General features: G+C 45.2%; 1 long non-coding RNA gene across 1 annotated transcript; it reads left to right on the top strand.

The window, feature by feature from the left end:
- Positions 1-215: 215 nt before the first annotated feature.
- Positions 216-25,471, top strand: LOC141060089 (uncharacterized). Its single transcript, XR_012222661.1, has 4 exons — positions 216-554; positions 850-924; positions 6,436-6,596; positions 25,275-25,471. It is a non-coding gene; the product is annotated as an uncharacterized lncRNA (long non-coding RNA).

Here is a 25,471-nt window from a genome sequence, read left to right as displayed (position 1 = left end):
TAGCTCCTAGATTATATACCTACACCTATAAGACATTGCTCAGGGTCAGTTTTTCTGGCTAGTTCACTTCTCTAGAACTTACTTTAAACTCTCTTTATTTGTATAATCTTGGGACAAATACACCATGTTTAACCTTCTGCATTTGGAGAAAGATCTGCCAGATCACAGAAATTCTTGCCACTTAGAATTAAAATGGTTCTCTGCATGATATACAGTATGTGTCCTTATCAGGCTTCATTTTTAACTCATGTCAGGAGCAAACATAAGGGCTGACATACAAAGGACTGATTATATAGGAATAAAGATGTATTTAAAACTTTTTTGTAGTATTAAGGGGGTTATTCCCAGACTATCAAGTGTCTGATCATTGGGGTTCTATCTTTTGTGAACCTTGTTGGTCAGCTTAATTAAAGTGGTAACTGAAAATGGAGAATGTATTATGCAAAAATATTAATTTCCTTGTCCTAGGTTCCCTTTAGGGGCGGAATTGTGCGACTCATTCGAGTATGGAATCCATGGGGACGTGGAGAATGGAATGGGAACTGGAAAGACAGGTACAGTAACTTGTATAAAGAAAATATGGACAGTCTATTAGTAGTGTCATAAAATGTGCTCAAATACATGGGTGAAGAATGCTCCAAATCAGATTGTCAGACATAATACTTATAGCACAACTCGCACAACTGATGAACGTCAACACTGAAAATAGTGTCTATAGAAATTGTATAATTATATTATCCAATTCTTTTTCATGCATTGTGTGTGGTATTAATCTTCATTTACAATTTTGTAAAGTGAGTGGAATTCCTAAAACAAAACATTCATTAATTTATGTTTCACTGCTCTTAGCTGCCCATTATGGGAGGAACTGAGAACGGAGGATAGACTGAGACTTCAGAAAATCGCTGACAATGGGGAGTTCTGGTAGGGTTGATTGTTTTCTTTATAACTGATGATAAAATTTAATGGACTTATTGGAATTATTTTTCCTGCTCCAACCACATTTAACAAGTGCTACTCACCCCCACTTCTAGCTGGCTATGATGCAGTCACCTTCTGCTGGGATCCACAGCTTCTCTCTTTTCCAAGCTGTTTAACTGCATGTGTCTGACTGCTACTTGCAGGATACAGGAGCCTTTCTGCTTTCTGTTTTACTGTCTAGGAAATGGTTGAGGAAGGAAAGGTGGCTGGGAAATTAAGAGGCAGCGATTGTGCTATCCACTAATTTGGATTACAAGAGGAGGAAGACCTGCGAGGACTCTGACATTAAGGTCGGACTTCAGAAAGACAGATTTTAATGAACTCAGAAAGAGGGTAGGAAAGGTCCAATGGCCGGATGAAGGAGGATGGGATATTTTGCTAAATGAAATTGTGACCACAGAATCAGTAACAATCTCAAAAAGAAGGAAAAATTGAAAGCATTTAAGGAGACCAGAGTAGAGGAACACAGAACTTAATCACTTGCTAAAAAGGAAAAAAAGAAATGTATGTCAAATGGAGAGAGGGGGCATATCTAAATAAGAATATAATGCTGTTTGCAGGGAATGCAGGGCAAGAGTTAGAAGAGCTAAAGCCAGTAATGAAGTGAGGCTTGCAAGGGAGATCAAAAGCAATAAAAAAGGATTTTGGGGGAATGTCAAAAGCAAAGGAAAAGTCAAAGATGCTACAGGATGAAAAGAGTGAAGTGGTCAAAAATGATGTTGAGAAGGCTGAACTTTTAAATTCCTATTTTGCATCTGTGTTCTCTAAGAAAGCAAATCACGGTGCCGTCAAAGGAATAAAAGAATCTACACTATCTACAGTATAAACAGAGAGATGGTGAGGGAACACTGAGCTAATTTACATGAATTTAAATCTCCTGGTCCAGATGAATTACATCCTAGGGTACTGAAAAAGTTAGAAAACCTTATTGATCATGCGGCAGTTAAGCAGCATATAGATCAAGAAGTGTTAAACAGTCACAAAATTAAAATACTTTATTTCAACAAATATAAAATTTAATAGACAAAAACAATGATATTTTAAGGGATGCCTCAAACCATAGAACACAGAAGAGGGATGAGCGAAATGCGCGTTGGGGACAGGGGAGACAGCTTGCCACTCGGCTTCCACGCTTTCAGCAGTACGGTCACAGGTAAATATGTATATAGCCTGCATTAAACCTTAAATCTGCATTGCAAATAATCTTTATACTTACGCTGCTTGCCTGATTATAGTATGATATAGTGGATATTTCTCCCCTATTTGGACTTGAGCATAGTTGAATCGTACGTCACTATTGGAGTGTGGCTTGACTTAGAAAGTGCTGTTTTTTTATTGAAACTTGGGCACATCTGAACTGTCACCTTACCTATCTTTACCATATCTGCTGGATCCATTGTTTTACAGATACCATGGTATTTCTCTGGTCCGCAATCTACCTCTATATATACATTTTCCTAGGAGCACCTTCCTTTGTGGGGTATGCAAATGTGTATCCCATTTTTATACATTGATGTCTGGGAACTTGTCTGCTTTCCATGCAGATATGGTGATTTCTTCAATGTGAAACAGTCAGAATATTTTGTCTGTGCAATATGAATACATATTCAGGAGATTTGTCTAAATTATAATATAGGGTACAGGTATTCATGCAACGATGTTCTACTGCTGCAGCTGTCTTCCCCTTCTGTGTGCTATGGTTTGAGGCACCCCTTTTAATATCATTGTTTTGGTTTATTAAATTTTAAATTTGTTGAAATAAAGTATTTTAATTTTATTTTGTGACCGTTTAGCCCTTCTTGATCTATATGCTGCATAATTGCCGCATGATCAATATGGTTTTCTATAATGTGGACAGTGGAGTGTTGCCCGCTCCTCGTATGAGGAAAATGGGCTTGGGTAGTATGCTTACTACTGAAAGAGTTAGCAAAGGAAATTGCAGAACCAATAACCAGAATCTTTGAAAAATGCTGGAGAACAGAAGTCCCAGAAGATTGAAGAAGGGCAAATGTTGTTCCTATCTTCAAAAAAGGAAAGAAGATGGAGCCAAGAAATTACAAGTCAGACCGCAGCTCTCCAGACCGAGCATGTCAATTTATGTTGCGCAGACGCTTGTCTGCGCAAGATAAATGTCACCAGTACAACGTATTGGACGCGGTCATTTCGCACTGTTCAATGAACACACTGATCCACCTGCGTTCAATAGCCACATGTCCGCTGCATCCAAAGCGCTGCTGATTCCTTAATGTGTGCACAAACCCTTAGGATTGCTACTTCCAACAGGTGGCACCTAGAGTTCGAGGCAATTTGCATATTCAGTTTCCAAAAGGGGCATTGCATGTGCTTACACTGGCATGTCAGGCATGGCACTCTCCATAAGGAGAGACATTACCCTTTGTTCTTTGGACTAGCAGGGGTTGAAGCTGGCAGAGATTAGGGAATTGTTTAGCCATCCATAAGTGACATGCTCAACATCAATCATGCCACCCCTGTAAACAACACTATTGTGATTGCATTCAGACAAAAAACCTCCTTTGCCATAGATCAATGTGACTGTGAAAGCAGGTCGATTGGGGTATAGTTAGGCAATGAGAGATCTCAACTATGATGTACATGAAAATCCTGGGGCTCCAAAGAAATAGGCTAAATAAGGCTCACTTTGGGTCCCCCAGTGGTCATGAAAACAACCCCTCTGGTTCCATTTCAAATGATGGTCCATTGGGGTGACAGAGGATCCTTCATTTAACCATGTAGATTCCATGGTCACTGTTTACTACAGCATCTAAGAGGTTAAACAGCTTCAATTGGAGCCAACACCTAGAGGTGTAGAGAATCCACCCCATACAACTCTTCCTGACTTCTGCTGTACATTTGCTGTGGATGTGGGATAAAGTGGCAGGATTGGCATTGCACTATCCAACTCATAGGCCCCATAGTACCACACGGCATGCCAGTGGATCTTGATTATTTGGTTCCCTACAAATCAACTATGAAAAGGTTCTTTCTAATTCGATCAAGATTAGCTATGGTGACAAGGTTTCTCTACCATGACGTAGATATTTTGAGATCTCTCAATAGCCAAAAGCTACCAAGAGCATCACTACTGAGGAGGCATCGACCAAAGAGGCCAACATAGCCAGCACAAAGGTCATTATACCCAAAGTGTTAGCAATGTTGACATAGAGCGACTCACATAAAAACCAATACTTGTGGCCCCTGTGCAAGAAATGTGTCTGGGCCCCCTTCCTTTTATGGCGACAAAGCTATATATATATATATATATTTTATTATGTACATTGCTGTCCCTTTTACAGTGCCCTCTCGTTATGTGCAGTACCGTCCCTTACATATTGGATTATATAGATCCTTGTTTTTTATTACATGCCGTCCTGTCTTGTTAGCTGTACAACGCAATGATGGCTGATGGAGCATGGGAAAGCTTCCTTTCTAATGGAGGAGCTGATGGACTGGTAGTCTGGTCACCGGCTCCTCGATCAGCAGTCATTTTATATCTAAAAAGAGAGGGGACTATGTAATAAAAGAGGGCACTGTAAATAACAAAATTAAGCACTAAACATAACAGCAGAGGAAGCTATATAATAAGGGACGGCACCATATATAACTAGAGAGGATGGTACATAATAAATGACGGTGTTATACATAATAAAAGAGGAAACTATGTAACTAAGGATGGTGTTACACAGAATTAGTGAGTACAATATATGCTAAGGGACTGTGTTATACATGATAAGTACGCATACTATATGCTAAGGGACTGTGTTATACATAATAAGTACGTACACTATATGCTAAAGGACTGTTAGACATAGTAAGTGAGTACACTATATACTAAAGGGACTGTGTTAGACATAATAAAGTGAGTACACTATTTACTAAGGGACTGTGTTAGACATAGTAAGTGTGTACACTATATTCTAAGGGACTGTGTTAGACATAATAAGCGATAATGTCTTCCTCCACCTCCCCCTGTTCCTAAGGCCATTATAAGTCCCCCTTCCTCCCATCCCCCACACCCCTCATTGTCCTCCTCCCCCCCGCATCCCATTATTCTCCTTTCCCCCACCTTATCATTGCCCTCTTCACCACCTCCATCATTGCCTCCTCCCCACCACTATCTTTGCTTTCGCCCATTCCACTACTTCCATCATTTCCTGCTCCACCACATCCCCATTATTGCCCTTTCCACCACCACCATCATTACATTCTCCCCCACCACCCCCATTATCATTTATTTTTCCCCCACCACCCCATCATTGCCCTTTCCACCACCTCCATCATTGCCTTCTCACCTACCACCCCATCATTGCCTTCTCCATCACCCCCATCATTGCCTTCTCCATCACCCCCATCATTGCCTTTTCCATCACCCCATCATTGCCTTCCCCCCATCATTACCTTCTCCCCATAACTCCCATCTTTGCCTTCTCCATCACCCCCATCATTACCTTCTCCCTATCACTCCCATCATGGCCTTCTCCCCATCACTCCCATCATGGCCTTCTCCCCATCACTCCCATCATGGCCTTCTCCCCATCACTCCCATCATGGCCTTCTCCCCATCACTCCCATCATGGCCATCTCCCCATCACTCCCAACATGGCCTTCCCCCATCACTGCCTTCTCCCCATCACTCCCATCATTGCCTTCTCTACATCACTGCCATCATTGCCTTCTCACCATCACTCCCATGATCCCATTAATGCCTTCTCTCCATCACCCCCCTCATGGCCTTCTCCCATCACCCCAGGCATCATGGCCTTCTCTCCCCATCACGGCCTTCTCTACATGCCCCATCATATCATTGCCTTCTCCTCCAGGGCCAGACTCCACCTACACACACACTCACACACATATACACACACACTGACACACACAGACAGACACCACCTCTCACCTGTCCGCAGCATCGCCCGCGCTTCCTCGCTCTGGGCTGGCACAGCAGCGGCCGCTGAATGATGATGTCATTCAGCGTCGCGCTCCTCTCTTTGCCAGAGACAGGAAGCGCGGCCTCCAGGTAGGAAGCAGGACGGATCCTTGCAGCTCCGCTCCTGCAATTTTCTCTTGCAGGCAGCGGAGCTGCTTGGATCGCTTCCTGCCCGCTGTTGCACATGAGGGCAATCTGGCCAGGGGCCCCCGGAGCCTCAGGCCCGGAGAAAATGGCCAGATTGCCCTTATCATTAGCCGCCTTGCAGGGCCCCCTGGAGGCTCTGGGCCTCGGTGCAGTCGCACCGGTTCAACCAGCGTTATGTTCGCCCATGGTGTGAGCCAATGTGAAAATCGCATGGATGACATTAGAAAATTGTCTCAATACATCTGAACATCAAAAATTATAACCCCGTCAATGGCCCGTCAATGTCTCTCTCTAAATTCTTGAATTAGATAGATGAAACAAATTTACAAGTTCACTATATGTTTTTTTTTTTGTTTTGTCAGGATGTCCTGGGAGGATTTTATTCATGAATTTTCCAGACTCATAATCTGCAACCAAGTTCCTGATTTTTATGATTGGAGAGATCAACACAAAAAATGGAACAAAAATATGTTCCGAGGCCGATGGACAAAAGAGATCCTTTCCTGGAATCATACAGATAAAGGTAATTCTGGTTAGATTTTCAGACTTCTAAAGTGGATACATTATCTTGGTTTTTTTTTAAAGGGGTCATCTCATCAGAGACAGCCCCCTATAGACTGTGACTATTGCATGGTGATAATTCACATGAATGGCTATGGATGCGACTTGAATATACCAGAATGTTCTGGTCCTAAGTTGAGGAGCTCATTCCATGATGTCCATGTGCAACAGTAAGGCCGGGGTCACACTGGCGAGGAATACGGCCGAGTGAGAGGCGCTAAAAGCACGCATTAGACACGGACAAATGATTCTCTATGGGGTACCTTGCACCAGCCGTATATTTCTCATCCGTATTCTACGGTCCGTGCCAATCGCAGCATGCTGCGATTGTCAGCGTACTACGGCCGTAGTACACCAATGCAAGTCTATGGGTGCGCAAAAAATACGGATTACACACGGACCACACATGTGACTTGCGAGAAATACGCACCAGGTGTCTTTTAGCAAAGCCGGCAATTCAGTGCGCTATACAGCAAACTCACACTGACAGTTTTAATAAAGAAACGAAAGAATAGATATAGACACATAGAATACATATATATATATATATATATATATACAGTGCCAACAAGTAGTATTCAACCCCCTGCAGATTTAGCAGGTTTACACATTCGGAATTAACTTGGCATTGTGACATTTGGACTGTAGATCAGCCTGGAAGTGTGAAATGCACTGCAGCAAAAAAGAATGTTATTTCTTTGTTTAATTTTTTTTTAAATTGTGAAAAGTTTATTCAGAGGGTCATTTATTATTCAACCCCTGAAACCACCAGAATTCTGTTTGGTTCCCCTAAAGTATTAAGAAGTATTTCAGGCACAAAGAACAATGAGCTTCACATGTTTGGATTAATTATCTCTTTTTCCAGCCTTTTCTGACTATTTAAGACCCTCCCCAAACTTGTGAACAGCACTCATACATGGTCAACATGGGAAAGACAAAGGAGCATTCAAAGGCCATCAGAGACAAGATCGTGGAGGGTCACAAGGCTTGCAAGGGGTACAAAACCCTTTCCAAGGAGTTGGGCCTACCTGTCTCCACTGTTGGGAGCATCATCCGGAAGTGGAAGGCTTATGGAACTACTGTTAGCCTTCCACGGCCTGGACCGCCTTTGAAAGTTTCCTCCCGTGCCGAGGCCAGGCTTGTCTGACGAGTCAAGGCTAACCCAAGGACAACAAGGAAGGAGCTCCGGGAAGATCTCATGGCAGTGGGGACATTGGTTTCAGTCAATACCATAAGTAACGTACTCCACCGCAATGGTCTCCGTTCCAGACGAGCCCGTAAGGTACCTTTACTTTCAAAGCGTCATGTCAAGGCTCGTCTACAGTTTGCTCATGATCACTTGGAGGACTCTGAGACAGACTGGTTCAAGGTTCTCTGGTCTGATGAGACCAAGATCGAGATCTTTGGTGCCAACCACACACGTGACGTTTGGAGACTGGATGGCACTGCATATGACCCCAAGAATACCATCCCTACAGTCAAACATGGTGGTGGCAGCATCATGCTGTGGGGCTGTTTCTCAGCCAAGGGGCCTGGCCATCTGGTCCGCATCCATGGGAAGATGGATAGCACGGCCTACCTGGAGATTTTGGCCAAGAACCTCCGCTCCTCCATCAAGGATCTTAAGATGGGTCGTCATTTCATCTTCCAACAAGACAACGACCCAAAGCACACAGCCAAGAAAACAAAGGCCTGGTTCAAGAGGGAAAAAATCAGGGTGTTGCAGTGGCCTAGTCAGTCTCCTGACCTTAACCCAATTGAAAACTTGTGGAAGGAGCTCAAGATTAAAGTCCACATGAGACACCCAAAGAACCTAGATAACTTGGAGAAGATCTGCATGGAGGAGTGGGCCAAGATAACTCCAGAGACCTGTGCCGGCCTGATCAGGTCTTATAAAAGACGATTATTAGCTGTAATTGCAAACAAGGGTTATTCCACAAAATATTAAACCTAGGGGTTGAATAATAATTGACCCACATTTTTATGTTTAAAATTTATTAAAATTTAACTGAGCAACATAACTTTTTGGTTTGTAAGATTTATGCATCTGTTAATAAATCCTGCTCTTGTGTGAAGTTTGAAGGCTCTAACTTATTTGCATCTTATCAAACCTGCTAAATCTGCAGGGGGTTGAATACTACTTGTAGGCACTGTATATATATATGCATTCTATGTGTCTATATCTATTCTTTGGTTTCTGTTAGAAACCCTGTCATAGGGCTCCATTATATGTCCATTTTGCAAGCCTGCGAGAAAATCTCGCCATACGGATGCCATACGGATTACATAGGGATGCTGACATGCGCAAAATACGCGACCACACCTTGATTACGGATGACATACGGAGCACTATTTAGGGGCCATTCATCCGTATTACGCATGTAAAATACTGGCCGTATTTTGCGTCGGTTAGTGTGACCCCGGCCTAAGGCAAATATACAGCCCCTTTAAGAAATGGCAGCAGTATTGTTGACAACAGTATCAAACACAGACTTTGGACATCAGAGATGCTGTATTTGGAAAACACAGGACTAGAATAAATTTGAGTGGAATCACTGGCGGACACTTACAGGAGAGGGTCCCTGTGTAAGATTAATGTATGGGCTCTTTGGAATCCATTAGCTTATCAAAATACACAATTTCACCTGCTTTGGAGCTGGTAGTGGCCTCTATACCTCTTGGGCCCCTGTGTGGCTGCACAGGTTGCACGAATGATCTGTCCGCCCCTGAGTGAAATCGAATTCTACTCAAATTTTACCGAACTCCGCATTCGCCAAAATATGGATTTTTTTAATTTACAGCCGCAGGGATCAAAGTGTTAAAAAACATAAAACACCACTTCTATTCATCCTTACAGCTCACCTCCCTGGCCCCCTACACCTCAGTCACCGGTTCAGTCCTTGTCACATCCTCTGATCCTCGTCTCTTGCGCTGTAATCTCTGTAAGCAGGAGGTTGTTGCGCATGCGCATACAAAGTCACTGCACACATTGTGACGTTGTAACGTGGCGCGGGGCAAGGTACTCACCTTCCATGCGCCGTCATGCTACATGAAAATGGGATTCCTGGCTGGGTGGAGTTTAGCTGTGATTGCAATACAGACTGCATAGTGCCGTTGTATTCATCTGGTCAGGACCAGAAGTTACAGAATTCAGCGAGGGAGACCATAGTTCATAAACGTATTTTAACTTATGAATAGCTTGTGAAGAAATATGTATGTTACACCACTCCGACATACTCACCCGGCCTCCGATCCCACGCCATCTCTGCATACTCACCCAGCCTCCGCTCCCACGCCGCAGCCTCTCCCCACCCGATGGCCACGGCGGTCACCTCTGACAGGCTCGCGGCCGACTCCATCTCTGCATGCAATGCGCATGCGCCATAGGCCGTGGCCGCGCCTCCCTTCTGCTTCTCGTGCTCCGGCTGTGTCCTGACCCGGAAGCACCTTCGGACCAATGGCAGACCAGATGGGGCCAAATGAGGCCGCTTCCCCCTGAGGGAGGCGCCTGATCGTTGTGTTACTTTGCACACTGGGCCCTGCTTCCTCCTGTGCTCTCTGCAGCCTCTTGGTTTCGTCCTCGGTGTTTCCTGCAGCAGCCTCGCAGCCCTGTCATCCGTGTTCCCTGCAGTCTTCTCCGTCCTGCTCCAGCCCTGCTCCAGTCCTGTTCCAGTGTTCCTGTTCCCTCCTGCTCCTGCTCTGCTCCAGCGTTCCTACAGCCCTACTCCATCCTATTCCTGTGTTCCTGTTCCATCCTACTCCAGTCCTGCCTCCTGTTATGATTGAGTCACCGAGGAGGAAAAAACAAAACAAAAGCTCAGCCCAGAAAATCAGAGAGGTTGGAAACTAGCGGATTGCAGACCCCTGATCCTATCACACAACTAGCAGTAGCCGTGGAGTGTTCCTACGGTGATCCTAGACACCTCGTCACAGCCGGAGATCTAAATAAGCCTAAAGAGAGAAAAGGGAAAAACACTGCCCCAGAGCAGACCCCAAAGCAATAGGCAGCCCCCAACATATAATGACGGTGAAGCCAGATGAAAACACTAACACAGATAGAAAGATAGGTTGAGCAAACGATGGGGCCCAAGCTAACTAAAAAGGACAGGACAGAAAAGCTGCTGTCTGCAATCCGAGAAAACCCTGCTAAAAATATTACCAACACAACTGATAAGCAAAAAGGACCCTGAAGTCACTAGACTTCAAACACTATATTAGCACTCAGAATATTCTGGAAGCAGAGCAAAAGAGAACACTGATCAAGGAAAAAGAATCCAGCACACCCCCGGCCGGGGATGGCTGAACTCAAAAACAAGGTAAACAAAACCAAAACTAATAAGTTCAATAGCAGAGCAAAAACTTATCTTTGGGAAGCAGGAATCAGACTGGTCTCCAAGAATCCAGCAGAGAAATCACCAGCGACTCAGAAGGGCGTCGGCTGCCTTATATCCAGTCTGTAGTTCCCGTTACCCAGTCACAATCCACCTGATCAGGTGTTTGGTTTCTTTCATCCAAATCAGCCTCACTACCTTCCTTCACCAGAAGAGGGAGATCCTCGGACACAAAAGATGAATGAACAGATGAGCTCACAACAGTACCTCCCCCTGGAGGAGGGGTCACCGAACCCTCATCCAAGCCACCAGGCCGATCAGGATGAGCCCGATGAAAAGCACGCACCAATCTTTCGGCATGAATATCAGAGGCAGAGACCCAGGAATTATCCTCCTGACCATAACCCTTCCACTTAAGCAAATACTGGAGTCTCCGTCTAGCCAGACGGGAATCCAGTATCTTCTCTACCTCATATTCCATGTTACCTTCAACCAACACAGGGTCAGGAGGTGCCGCCATAGGAACCACTGGTTCAACAAACCTCTTCAACAAGGACTTATGAAACACATTATAAATCTTAAATGTGACAGGAAGAGCCAACCGAAAAGAGACCGGATTAATAATCTCCAAAATCTTGTAAGGTCCAATAAATCTAGGTTTAAACTTTGGAGAAGCCACTTTCATAGAGATATTCTTTGATGACAACCAGACCATATCACCCACCTTAAACCGGGGACCAATGGTCCTATGCCGGTTAGAAAACCGCTGGGCCTTTTCCTGGGAAACTTATCCACCACTTGGTCCCAAATCTGCTGCATTCTTTCCACCACAGTGTCAACCCCTGGACAGGCAGAAGACTCTACCTGCCCTGAAGAAAATCGAGGATGAAAGCCAAAGTTACAGAAAAAGGGTGACATCAAAGTGGCAGAACTAGCTGTATTATTTAAAGCAAATTCGGCCAAGGGTAAAAATGAGACCCAATCATCCTGATCAGCAGATATAAAACATCTCAAATAAGCCTCCAAAGTCTGGTTTGTTCTCTCCGTCTGCCCATTGGTCTGAGGGTGAAATGCAGAGGAGAAGGACAACTGAATTCCCAACTTGGAACAAAAGGTCCTCCAGAATCTAGAGACAAACTGAACTCCTCTGTCCGATACAATGTTCTCAGGAATCCCGTGCAAGCAAACCACCTGTTGCAAAAACAAGGGCACCAACTCTGAGGAAGATGGCAACTTAGGGAGTGGTACAAGATTGACCATCTTAGAGAATCTATCACAAATCACCCAGATAACAGTCATCCTCTGAGAGACAGGCAGATCAGAAATAAAATCCTTTGAAATATGTGTTCATGGCCTCCTGGGCACTGGCAAAGGCATCAACAACCCACTAGAACGAGAACAAGGCTTAGATCGGGAGCAAGTCCCACAGGACTGCACAAAATTTCTGACATCACGAGACAAGGCAAGCCACCAAAAAGACCGACTCACCAAATCTCTAGTACCAAAAATACCTGGATGACCAGCCAACGCGGAGCAATGAACCTCAGACATTACTTTCCTCCTCCACTGGTCAGGAACATATAACCTACCACTGGGACAATGCTCAGGCTTATCCTCCTGAAACTTCTCCAGAGCACGTCTCAAATCAGGCGAGATGGTAGAAAGAACCACCCCCTCACCTAAGATGGTAGCAGGCTTGGTCACAATAGGAGAATCGGCCAAAAAACTCCTAGACAGGGCATTAGCCTTAACGTTCTTAGTGCCCGGAAGAAATGAGACCACAAAATCAAAACGTGTGAAAAACAAGGCCCACCTGGCCTGTCTCGGATTCAAGCGTTTAGCCGACTCAAGGTAGATCAAATTCTTGTGGTCAGTGAGGACCACAACTTGATGTCTAGCTCCCTCCAACCAATGTCTCCACTCCTCAAATGCCCACTTCATGGCCAACAGTTCTCGATTCCCCACATCATAGTTGCGTTCCGAAGGAGAGAACTTTCGGGAAAAGAAGGCACAGGGGTTCATTTTAGATGTTACAGGATCTTTTTGGGACAAAACAGCTCCTGCACCAGTCTCTGAAGCATCCACCTCCACCTGAAATGGAAGTGAGACATCGGGTTGTCGCAAAACCGGAGAAGAAGTGAACCTCCGCTTCAGCTCCTGAAAAGAAGAAACAGCCTCTGGAGACCAATTCAGCAAATCAGCGCCCTTCTTAGTCAAATCAGTCAATGGTTTGACAATAACAGAAAAATTGGCTATAAACTTACGATAAAAATTAGAAAAACCCAAAAACTTCTGGAGAGCCTTCAAAGAAGTGGGCTGCACCCAATCATAAATGGCCTGTACCTTGGCCGGGTCCATTTCAATAGTTGACGGAGACAAAATAAATCCCAAAAATGAAATCCTTTGTACAGCAAAAAGACATTTCGATCCCTTAACATACAGGGAGTTTTCCCTCAAAATCCGGAACACAGTCCGAACATGTTCTACATGAGAGTCCCAATCCCTGGAAAAGATCAAAATATCATCCAAATAGATGATCAGAAACTTATCCACAAAGTCCCGGAAAATATCAGTCATGAAGCACTGGAAGACAAAAGGGGCGTTAGTGAGCCCAAAAGGCATCACCAGGTACTCAAAATGTCCCTCCGGAGTATTAAACGCTGTCTTCCATTCATCCCCATGCTTAATGCGAATAAGATTATATGCCCCCCTGAGGTCAAGCTTGGTAAACCAGCAAGCACCTTCAACTCTAGAAAATAGGTCAGAAATCAGGGGTAACGGATACTGATATTTAACAGTAATTTTGTTAAGGGAGCGATAGTCAATACAGGGCCTTAATGAACCATCCTTCTTGGCCACAAAAAAAACCCCAGCACCCAAGGGTGAAGAGGATGGTCTAATATGACCCTTCTCCAACGACTCCTTAATATAAGAGCGCATAGCCTCATGTTCGGGTACAGATAAATTAAAAAGTCGACCCTTGGGAAATTTACACCCCGGACTCAGCTCAATTGCACAGTCATAACTCCTATGAGAAGGCAAAGACGCAGACTTACTCTCACTAAACACATCATAAAAATCAGCCAAATAGTCAGGAACCTCATGTGACTGGGGAGAGGTGGAGAAAACAGGAGTGTCACTAAGGGCACACTGACAACCCCAGCTCACCACAGACACAGATTTCCAATCCAAAACTGGGTTATGGATTTGCAACCAGGGGAACCCCAGCACGATGGTATCATGCAAATTATGCAACACCAAAAATCTGCAATTTTCTTGATGGTCTGGGGCGACCCGCATTACCACCTGGGTCCAAAACTGAGGTTTATTCTTCGCCAAAGGAGTAGCATCAATACCCCTCAAAGGAATAGGCATCCGCAGGGGTGTCATAGGGAAACCACAACGTTTAGCAAAATCTAAATCCATTAGGTTCAAGGCCGCTCCTGAATCCACAAAGTCTTCAGCAGAAAATGTGGACAGGGAGCAGATCAGAGTAATTGCCAGAAGAAACTTAGGTTGTACACCACCTACAGCAAATGTGTGTGCAAAACGTTTCTCTCATTTAGGGCAGACAGAAATAATGTGAGAGGCATCTCCACAGAAAAAACATAGCTTATTACGTCTTCTAAACTCCTGACGTTGCGCCCTAGACAAAACTCTATCACATTGCATAGGTTCAGACATTTGTTCAACAGGTGGCAGCGTTTCCCATATAATTTTACGTTCACGTAAACGCCGATCAACCTGAATGGCTAATGACATAGAATCGTCAAGACCAGAGGGAACAGGAAATCCCACCATAGTATCTTTTACAGTTTGACAAACCCTTCCGAAAGAGAGCTGCCAAGGCACCATCATTCCAAGTGGTGAGGACCGCCCACTTTCGGAATTTGACAGTACAGTTCTGCAGAATCTTGACCCTGGCTCAATGCCAACAGGGTCTTTTCAGCTTGATCAATAGCATTAGGTTCATCATACAACAACCCCAAGGCCTGAAAAAATGCGTCCACTTTAGCTAGAATAGGATCATCTAGTACTAAAGAAAACACCCAATCCTGGGGATCGCCGCGCAGCAAGGAGATGACAATTTCAACCTGCTGCACAGAGCTCCCCGATGAGTTAGGTTTCAAGGCAAGAAATAATTTACAAATTTAGACCGATCCCCAAAAAACACATCAGGAGTGGGGATTTTTGGTTCAGCAGCGTGTGAATGAGCAAGATAGGCGGAAATTCTTCGCAATTCAGCAGCAAGCTGCTCCACACGATCAGAGAATTGCTTAAACTCATCAGAAAAAAAAAAATTCCTCCTACGGCCTCAGAGAAAAAGAGGAAAAAATATACACAAAAAAAAAAAAAATTCTGACACTCCCCCCCTTTTTTTTTTTTAAACAATTCCTTCCTTCTTTTGAGTACCCTAGAATCTGCGGTATGGCTGGTGATTCTGTTATGATTGAGTCACCGAGGAGGAAAAAACAAAACACAAGCTCAGCCCAGAAAATCAGAGAGGTTGGAAACTAGCGGATTGCAGACCCCTGATCCTATCACACAACTAGCAGTAGCCGTGGAGTGTTCCTACGGTGATCCTAGACACCTCGTCACAGCCGGAGATCTAAATAAGCCTAAAGAGAGAAAAGGGAAAAACACTGCCCCAGAGCAGACCCCAAAGCAATAGGCAGCCCCCAACATATAATGACTGTGAAGCAAGATGAAAACACTAACACAGATAGAAAGATAGGTTGAGCAAACGATGGGGCCCAAGCTAACTAAAAAGGACAGGACAGAAAAGCTGCTGTCTGCAATCCGAGAAAACCCTGCTAAAAATATTACCAACACAACTGATAAGCAAAAAGGACCCTGAAGTCACTAGACTTCAAACACTATATCAGCACTCAGAATATTCTGGAAGCAGAGCAAAAGAGAACACTGATCAAGGAAAAAGAATCCAGCACACCCCCAGCCGGGGATGGCTGAACTCAAAAAACAAGGTAAACAAAACCAAAACTAATAAGTTCAATAGCAGAGCAAAAACTTATCTTTGGGAAGCAGGAATCAGACTGGTCTCCAAGAATCCAGCAGAGAAATCACCAGCGTGACTCAGAAGGGCGTCGGTTGCCTTATATCCAGTCTGTAGTTCCCGTTACCCAGTCACAATCCACCTGATCAGGTGTTTGGTTTCTTTCATCCAAATCAGCCTCACTACCTTCCTTCACCAGAAGAGGGAGATCCTTGGACACAAAAGATGAATGAACAGATGAGCTCACAACAGCCTCCGGTGTTCCTGCTCCATCCAGCTGTCCACATTCCTACAGTCCTACTCCAGTCCTGTTCCTGTGTTCCTGTTCCATCCTACTCCATTCCTGCCTCCGGTGTTCCTGCTCCATCCAGCTATCCACACTCCTACAGTCCTACTCCAGTCCTGTTCCTGTGTTCCTGTTCCATCCTACTCCAGTCCTGCCTCCGGTGTTCCTGCTCCATCCAGCTATCCACACTCCTACAGTCCTACTCCAGTCCTGTCCCTGTGTTCCTGTTCCATCCTACTCCAGTCCTGCCTCCGTTGTTCCGCTCCAGCCATCTCTCCACGTTCCAGCCTTACAGTCTACACTTCAGTCCCCCACTCCTACTCCAGTCCATCCTGAGCCGCCCCTCTCGGTACCGGCTACCGTGTTACTTGAACCCCTGGGCCTGCTCCTCACGGTCCCTGTATACGGGTCGGTTCCACCTGGGAGCTCGCCCGGGGCCCCTTGGTGCCACGGTCCAGAGGGTCCACTCCTGGAGATTCCGGCTCCTGACCACCCACGCTAACAGTGTACAGTAGGGATGAGCGAGTATTGTAGTATTCGGACTTGCTGTACTCGTTACGAGTACCTCCTAATACTCTGGTACTCGTAACTAGTAGCGAGTCCAATGTAAGTCTATGGGAAATGCGATTATTGGGATGTGTGTGTGTACTGGGCTGGGCGGGGATTGTGCAAAAACTGTGCCGGGCTGTGCGGGACTGTGCTGGCCTGTAGGAAGACTGTGCCGGGCTGTGCGGGACTGTGCTGGCCTGTGGGAAGATTGTGCTGGGCTGTGCGGGATTGTGGTGGCCTGTGCGAAAACTGTGCCGGGCTGTGCGGGATTGTGCTGGCCTGTGCGAAAACTGTGCCGGGCTGTGCGGGACTGTGCTGGCCTGCGCGAAGACTGTGCCGGGCTGTGCGGGATTGTGCTGGCCTGTGGGAAGACTGTGCCGGGCAGTGCGGGGCTTTGCTGGCCTGTGCGAAGACTGTGCGGGACTGTGCTGGCCTGTGCGAAGACTGTGTCGGGCTGTGCGGGACTGTGCTGGCCTGTGCGAAGACTGTGCCGGGCTGTGCTGGACTGTGCTGGCCTGTGCGAAGACTGTGCTGGGCTGTGCAAAGACTGTGCTGGGCTGTGCAAAGACTGTGCCGGGCTGTGCGGGACTGTGCTGGCCTGTGCGACGACTGTGCCGGGCTGTGCGGGACTGTGCAGGCCTGTGCAAAGACTGTGCGGGACTGTGCTGCCCTGTGCGAAGACTGTGTCAGGCTGTGTGGAACTGTGCTGGCCTGTGCGAAGTCTGTGCGGGACTGTGCTGGCCTGTGCGAAGACTGTGTGGGGCTGTGCGGGACTGTGCTGGCCTGTGCGAAGACTGTACCGGGCTGTGCGGGACTGTGCTGGCCTGTGCGAAGACTGTGCCGGGCAGTGCGGGACTGTGCTGGCCTGTGCGAAGACTGTGCCGGGCTGTGCGGGAATGTGCTGGCCTGTGCGAAGACTGTGCCGGGCTGTGCGGGACTGTGCTGGCCTGTGCGAAGACTGTGCCGGGCTGTGTGGGATTGTGCTGGCCTGTGGGAAGACTGTGCCGGGCTGTGCGGGACTTTGCTGGCCTGTGTGAAGACTGTGCTGGCCCGTGCGAAGACTGTGTCGGGCTGTGCAGGACTGTGCTGGCCTGTGCGAATACTGTGCCGGGCTGTGCAGGACTGTGCTGGCCTGTGCGAAGACTGTGCGGGACTGTGCTGGCCTGTGTGAAGACTGTGCCGGGCTGTGCGGGACTGTGGTGGGATTTGCAGGTACTGTGCGGGGTCTATGACTGGCTGTGTGGGACTCTGTTGGGATTTGCAGGTACTGTGCGGGTACTATGCCGGGCTGTGTGGGACTGTGCTGGGATTTGTAGGTACTGCGCGGGACTGTGCTGGGTTTTGCAGGTACTGTGCGGGACTGTGCTGGGCTGTGCAGGACTGTGCTGGGCTGTGCAGGTACTGTGTGGGACTGTGCTGGGCTGTGCGGGGACTGTGCTGAGCTGTGCAGGTACTGTGCGGGCTGTGCCGAATATTGCGAGGTGAATAGTGAAATACTCACCAGGATTCGAGTACCGCATTACTCGCCGAGTACCGAATCCTAATGAGTATACTTGCTCATCCCTAATGTACAGCAGATAGTAGACATTCATCTTCTGTCTTGACATGGAACATCGCCACACACTTTCCCTTCTCTTTCCTGGGGTCACTCTCGCTTTCTACCTCCCTTAGCACTTCTGCCTCAACACGGTCCAGCACACTATTCCGGGAGCCTCCTCATCCCTAATAACGACACTCCAGTCCAGCAAGCAAGAGTCCTATACTTCCACTTGTGATTATGCGTCCTTCTACCCTTAGGGCACTTTTCTATGCCAATATGGTCTGTTCCGCTTTATTGATGCCTCTGGACCTCCACATGGGGCATTTCCTCCTTGTTTTCGCTTATCCTTCCCCTTTCGTCCAATTACCCGACTGACAGACAACTTCATACCATCCTGCTAATCTTCTTGCCCCAGGCCTCGATACCTCTTCCTTTTTTCTCTTTTGCTTTGGACTGACTTCAGACACTAATCTCTTCCTTCTCGTTGTCGATTCTCCAGAAGGAACATACCACCTGCCTCTGTCATCTCCCTCTTGTACAAGACCTGAGGTCTGCTACTACTGCAGGCTCCTCCCTATCTAACATCCTCACAGAAAACTCTCTGCTCTCCCCTCACTTAGCCCCTCCCACTCTGGGCTAGTCCCAACCTTTAACTCCTTCTCTCCCTGGCAATTACCTGTGGCTGGGCAGAATATAATTTCATGACTAACAATACAAATTATTAAATATACTTCCCATAATAATGCATTACAACAATACACATGCCCTCAAGGGGCAATGTGGACAATACCTCCACTTCCTTACAACATCCTGACCTTTCTTGTGCATGCACGCAACCGTCCCAGAAGTCCCGTTTCATATGATAGGCATGGGGATTTCAGTACAAGCAGCGGTGATCAGAAGATGAGACGAGGACCGGATGAAGAACCAGAGGGGTCACAGAGGTGAGCGATGAGATGAGGATTCTTTTTTACATTACGTTTATTATGCACAGGGGTCTGGGAAGACCCCAGAACATAATAAGGGACATTAAATTTGCAAAGAAAAACTTTTCTGCAAATAGAATTTCCAGGGAAAAAGTCAGGGACAGGTGAATTCAAATTGTGACTGATCTGCTCATCTTTACACAGGACCCTTATTTCTAACGTGATTCAACCATTTTATTGTCTTTGCTGCAACTTTTTTAGTTTGTTTTTTTACATACTGTACAGTACATAATGATATAATCACATCACATTCACTTTCGATTTCTTCAACAAGAACCCTCTGTACAGTATAAGGGTGACCGGATCTCATGAATTTAAGGACCGAGTAAACGTGGTTGTATCACTCATGCAAGCCAGCAGAAACCGCTACAAATATGGCGAATGGCTGCCGATCGGCCAATATGGTCGGCCGATCGGCTTTATAATGTTTGAGGTATGTGGCACGTTGCCGGACAATAATTCATCTGCAAACACAGGAGGAAAGCAGAGGAAATGTATGAACAGTACGTAGGTGACAGGAGATTCATAAAGCTTAGCCCAGCAATCAGCCGCAGGATACAATGTATCGCTGCATTTAGCTAAACGTTACATTGATTACATTGATTGCTCTCATTGCTCACGGCTCTGAAATTTATAGCCAGACTTTCGCTGGGATTTATTTTTAGCTAATAAGTTTGCAAGCAGATGAAAAGCGAGGCTGAATTCAGAATATACAGCAGATGTGGCCGTACATTAGCAGAAAATGGTCTCTTATATTTTCTGCCCTCATAATGGGAGATAATTATCTATAGGCAGGATGATAAGAAGCAGAAGCCTCCTTCTTGATAAAAGAGAGAATTCTCAGATATCTGGACAAAGAATCACAGTAGACGTCCGTGCACGGTTGCGGCAGAAAGTTTTGAGATTAAAACAAATTTTGTTTCTTTCTCGCTTCATTGGGGGAAACAGGATACCATGGTCAGGTGTCCGAGTGGTCTCTCAACCCTGCCATCTTCCACCAAATCTGTCTCAGGTGGGGCATTTCGGATGTCGACCTCATGGCGTCTCGAACAAACCACAAGGTTCCCCGGTACGTAGCCAGGTCTCGGGATCTGATGGCCGTCAGTTGCGATGCTCTTGTGATTCCGTGGTCCCAGTTTCGCTTGCCTTATCTGATCCCACCCAATCCCCTGATCCCAAGAGTCGTAAAGAAGATAAAGGCAGAAGGGGTCCCCGTTTTGTTAGTAGCTCCAGACTGGTCACGGAGGGGGCCTGGTATGCGGAGCTAGTGAACATGCTCTCGGATGTTCCCTGGAGGCTACCAGACCGTCCAGACCTTCTATCCCAAGGGCCCCTCTTCCACCCGAATTCTCAGTCTCTGAGCTTAATGGCATGGCCGTTGAGGCCTTACCACTCGGACACCTGACCATGGTAACCTGTGTCCCCCAATGAAGGCTCCAAGAAAGAGATTTTACGGTAAGTACCAAACATCCCTCTTTTTCGCATTTTCCCTCTTCAGTGTTATTCGACCTTTTAGTTGGATATCTATGTTTACAGACCTACAATTATAAACATTTCATACATTTTTACACTTTTATTGTCAAATCCATAAAATTTCTATAAAGCCTCAATATTCCCAGCACTGCCCCTTATTCTCCATACTTCTGCCCTTATCCTCAGCAGCTGGACATTGGCTTCTGGGCACAGCCTGACGGATGGCCGCCCATTCTTGTCTCATCAGAGCTCGGAGAAATTCATCACCATCCAGAAGTGATATGGTGATCATGCCTTTTCCAGCATTATGAAGACCATGTCACAGGCAAAAGTGATAACTAAGTGGCTCGGTGAACAAAACATTTTGTGTCCATGGTATGAAACTCCCCAGATCTCAGTCCCAATGAGATCTTGTGGACAATCCTCAAAAAGCAACAAACAAAACCCAAAAAGTGTGATAAACACTGAGCACTAAGTAAGATCGGGCAGTCATCAGGTCATCAAAAAAACCTTTGTTTCAATAAAGACTCCTCCACACTATCCTTGGTCCACCAATTAATAAAAAAAAAATCCCACGCAGGTCTGCCGTAATCCACCAAATCGATGTAGTCCAGAAATGGATACCTGAAAAACATAGGAAGAGAGGAATGCATACAATCCTTCATTCACTAATTTATTAGAAAAAAATGTTCCCACGAAGCTCCCATGTAGTCCACATTCCCCAAATCTGGATCCGGTGTCTGTGAATAGCAGTAAAGTGACTGCTTTTCACAGGCGCTGGGTACTGATGACAACTCTCATCAGCCTCGCTGGCTCACACTGCACTCAGCGCGGCCCGGAAGCTCAAATTAAACACTACAGAGCTATGTTCCCATGCAGCATTTTTGCTTTTTTATTCTACAGCCAAATCTTGTTCTTTTGCCAGTAAAAAAAAAGTGTTGCTGAAACGCTGACATGCTGACGTTTAAAAAAAAAACAAAAAAAACCCAGCAGTTTTCCAATTCGATCAAGAAATTAAAAAAAACAGGCGTGTGTATGAGATTGTAGAAATCGTAAAGATTTTGCTGGTGCTGTATAAAGCAGCTTTTAATTTACATAAAAATTCACAGCAAAAAAAAAAAAAGCTGCATGTGCCTATAGCCTTAGGGTATGTGCACATTAGGGTGACCGCAAAAAATCGATGTCGGAATTTTGTCCGTCTGGAGCCCACAAAACGATTCCCCTTTCCAGATATTGAGAGAGCCAAAATTTGAGCTCGATCAAACGACGTTAACCTGTGCCGCTCGTCGCTCAAAGTTTGAAAAAATCCAAATTGAGGTATTTTAAGATTCAGGTATTTTGCATAGTCTGTTAGACTATAAAGAATGTGACAACAACATTGCAGAAATAGCCCTGACCAAATTTTCGAACCATTTGTGGTATTTGAATGCAGAGTTGGTGGGATTATTGTTTTTTGATCCCACCATTACAGACAATGAAAAGTTGTTAATGGCTAATAAATTGCTCAGTAGCACAGATGAACCATCAGAGCACGCTAACCTACATGAGTTGATAATTTTACATAGTTATCTAATCTATTCTAGAGCTTTTGTTAAAGTAGTTTTTGAAACGTCAGAATATAATGCTCGGCATTTGCTTACAACTTGCAGGACATATTGCTTTTGTTCTTCATCTTTTGTCAGAAGGTCGTTAAAGTCGGTTACTTCCTACCTCTTTTAATTTTTCTTTCCTAACTTTTGGATTTACAACCCTAGCGTGCTCTGATGGTTCATCTGTGCTACTGAGCAATTTATTAGCCATTAACAACTTTTCATTGTCTGTAATGGTGGGATCAAAAAACGATAATCCCACCAACTCTGCATTCAAATACCACAAATGGTTCGAAAATTTGGTCAGGGCTATTTCTGCAATGTTGTTGTCACATTCTTTATAGTCTAACAGACTATACAAAACACCTAAATCTTAAAATACCTCAATTTGGATTTTTTCAAACTTTGAGCGACGAGCGGCACGGGTTAACGTCGTTTGATCGAGCTCAAATTTTGGCTATCTCAATATCTGGAAATGGGAATCGTTTTGTGGGGTCCAGACGAACAAGATTTCGACATTTTTTCCCCCCCATATGAGATCTGGTCACCCTAGTGCACATCCACTAAAGACCTAAATAAAATGGGAATGGTTGGTGTTATCAGCTTCCTGTTTGTGGTACATTAGTATATGGGAGGGGGTGGTGACCATGGTGGCCATTTTGAAGTCGGCCATTTTGGATCCAACTTTATAAATGGCCCACCCAGTTGTATCGATATAAATGGCCCACCGTGTAGATATGCACTGGTATATATATATGCTATATATTTTTAAAAATTCGGTATGGGCAAACCTAACAGGCACCGAGTCTGAGGGTCTGTGCACCCACCTAAAAAGTGCCGCAAAACTGCTTCAAAGAGTGAACCTAGTGCACGGTGATATCAAAACTACATTGTTCCATTTTTACTCTTCAGAAACCGTGAAGCGGCTAAAAGAAGTAGGTATTCGTTTTTTTGCTAGTTTATAATTTATAGTTTATACAATATAAAAAATGTTTCCGAGGGCAGAGTCACCGCAAAAAAATTATTAGGAAACAATGAGCAAAGACACTTCAGGAAAAAGGCCGCCATTCTTCCCTGAAGCGGCTTCACCTAGAAAAATCTCAAACACGTAATGTTCACACACCCTTAAGTTAAAGCTCAGGATACTGATGATACCAGGCCGCAGCAGTCTACTTACCTTGGATGGTTAGCAAAAATAGGGAGATCCCTTCCTATTTTTATTAACCAGCCAAGGAAAAAGCAGAGCAGATGGCACTTTACCCAACTCTTCCCACTTGCCCTGTAGCAGTGGCAAGTGGGGTTCATATTTGCAGGGTTGATGTCAACTTTGTATTGTCAGGTGACATCAATCCCATGGCTTAGCAATGGAGAAGCGCCTATAAGACACCTATCCCTCACTAATCCAATAGTTGCATGGTAAATAAAGACACAGCCAGAATAAAGTCTTTTAATTGAAATAATGAAACAGATTCCATTAATAGATCTTAATTAAACCATACTTACTGCATCACCTATTCCACCGATGCCTTCATCTCCTGGAAGAGAAATAAAATAAAAAAGCAACAATATCCTTACCTGTCCGCCGAGAAGATATGCACACTGTCCCACGACGAGTCCAGCTCTGCTATATCTGGATGCCTTTAGCTGAACGGTGGCATTATGCCACCACTCAGCCTGACATCTAGACACAGCAGAGTTTGAAGATGATCACCGGAGGAGATAACGTGGTCCCCGATGGTCATGTGCACTGCAGTTCTCGCGGTCAGCTCATCGCGAGAACTGCAGTGTACGTGCAGATCCGGCTGAAACAAGGTACACCTTTATTTAAATTAGTACACATGCGTAGTAAGCTGCGTTCCCACACTTAATACGCATGTGACTAAAAAGATAATGCGGTTATACTGCATCTAATAATAGTGAATGGGTAATTTACGCAGTACAGACGGAGTGTCTCCGCTACATAAATTGACATGCTGTGGTCTGGAAAGACGCACCGCATGTGCATCTACGCAGGAAAGCCGGAGGCATCTGTGCACGCATAGTGGGCATAGGATTTCTTGAAATCCCATCCACTATGCTGTAACATCTGGCCGCTGCGGAGGTATGCAGCATCCAACCCGCAGCATTTACTGATCATGGGAACATACCCTAATGTTCCCACGATCAGTAAACACTGCGGGTTGGACTCTGCGTACCTCCGCAGTGGCCAGATGTTACAGCATAGTGGATGGGATTTCAAGAATGCTGAGGGTTGGACACTACAGATGTACGCAGCACCCAACCTGCAGCGTTTACTGACCGTGGGAACATACCCCAATATATCTGCAAACAGGAAAATCACTTTTTTTCCTTCCTAGAAGCCATCTTTCAATTATCTTTATTTCAAGTGACAAAAAAAACCCTGCATCCAATGAAAAACGCATTGAAAACGCATGTAAAAACGCATAAAAATATGCAGGTGACCCGCCAGTGACCTCAGATGCAGATTTGGTGCAGATTTCACTTGCGTCAAATCCTGAGCAAATACTGAGCCATTCCTGATCGTGTGCACATACCCTTATTAGTAGGGGCAGTACTGATCATGCAATTACCGGTAAAACGATTCAGCAGCACGGATCGCCGTCTTCTTCAATACAACTCACAAATACAAACATGTTATTACCACTTTATTATTAATGTTGTTTTTTTAAGATGTTACTAAGATTTTGACTGTTCTTTACTCTTGCTATATTTTATGATTATTGTGACTGTTATTATTTTATTATTAGCAATACCAATATTATTATTGCATTTTTTATTACTAACATTACTATTAGCTTTAACCTCATTATTTTTCTTACTAGTAAATTATTATGAATATTTGGTTTTACAGCTCCCTGACTCTCAGGACAAAATTCCAAGCTCTTTTTTGACTCCAGAGAAATTATCCAATAAAATGTCTTCCAAAACGCACAATATCATTAAGGAGTTAAAACTGTCGCCGGGGCGGTACGGCATCATACCGTACACCACGCAGAACCAGCAAGAGTCTTCATTCCTCCTTCAAGTTTTCCTGAAGAGTGAAGACTG

Source organism: Dendrobates tinctorius, unplaced genomic scaffold (genome assembly GCF_039654945.1).
Source record: "Dendrobates tinctorius isolate UK_male_01 unplaced genomic scaffold, ASM3965494v1 ptg000232l, whole genome shotgun sequence".
NCBI classification, from domain to species: Eukaryota; Metazoa; Chordata; class Amphibia; order Anura; family Dendrobatidae; genus Dendrobates; species Dendrobates tinctorius.
Note: the sequence above shows the minus strand (reverse complement) of the source record. Positions and strands in the feature narration are given on the sequence as shown.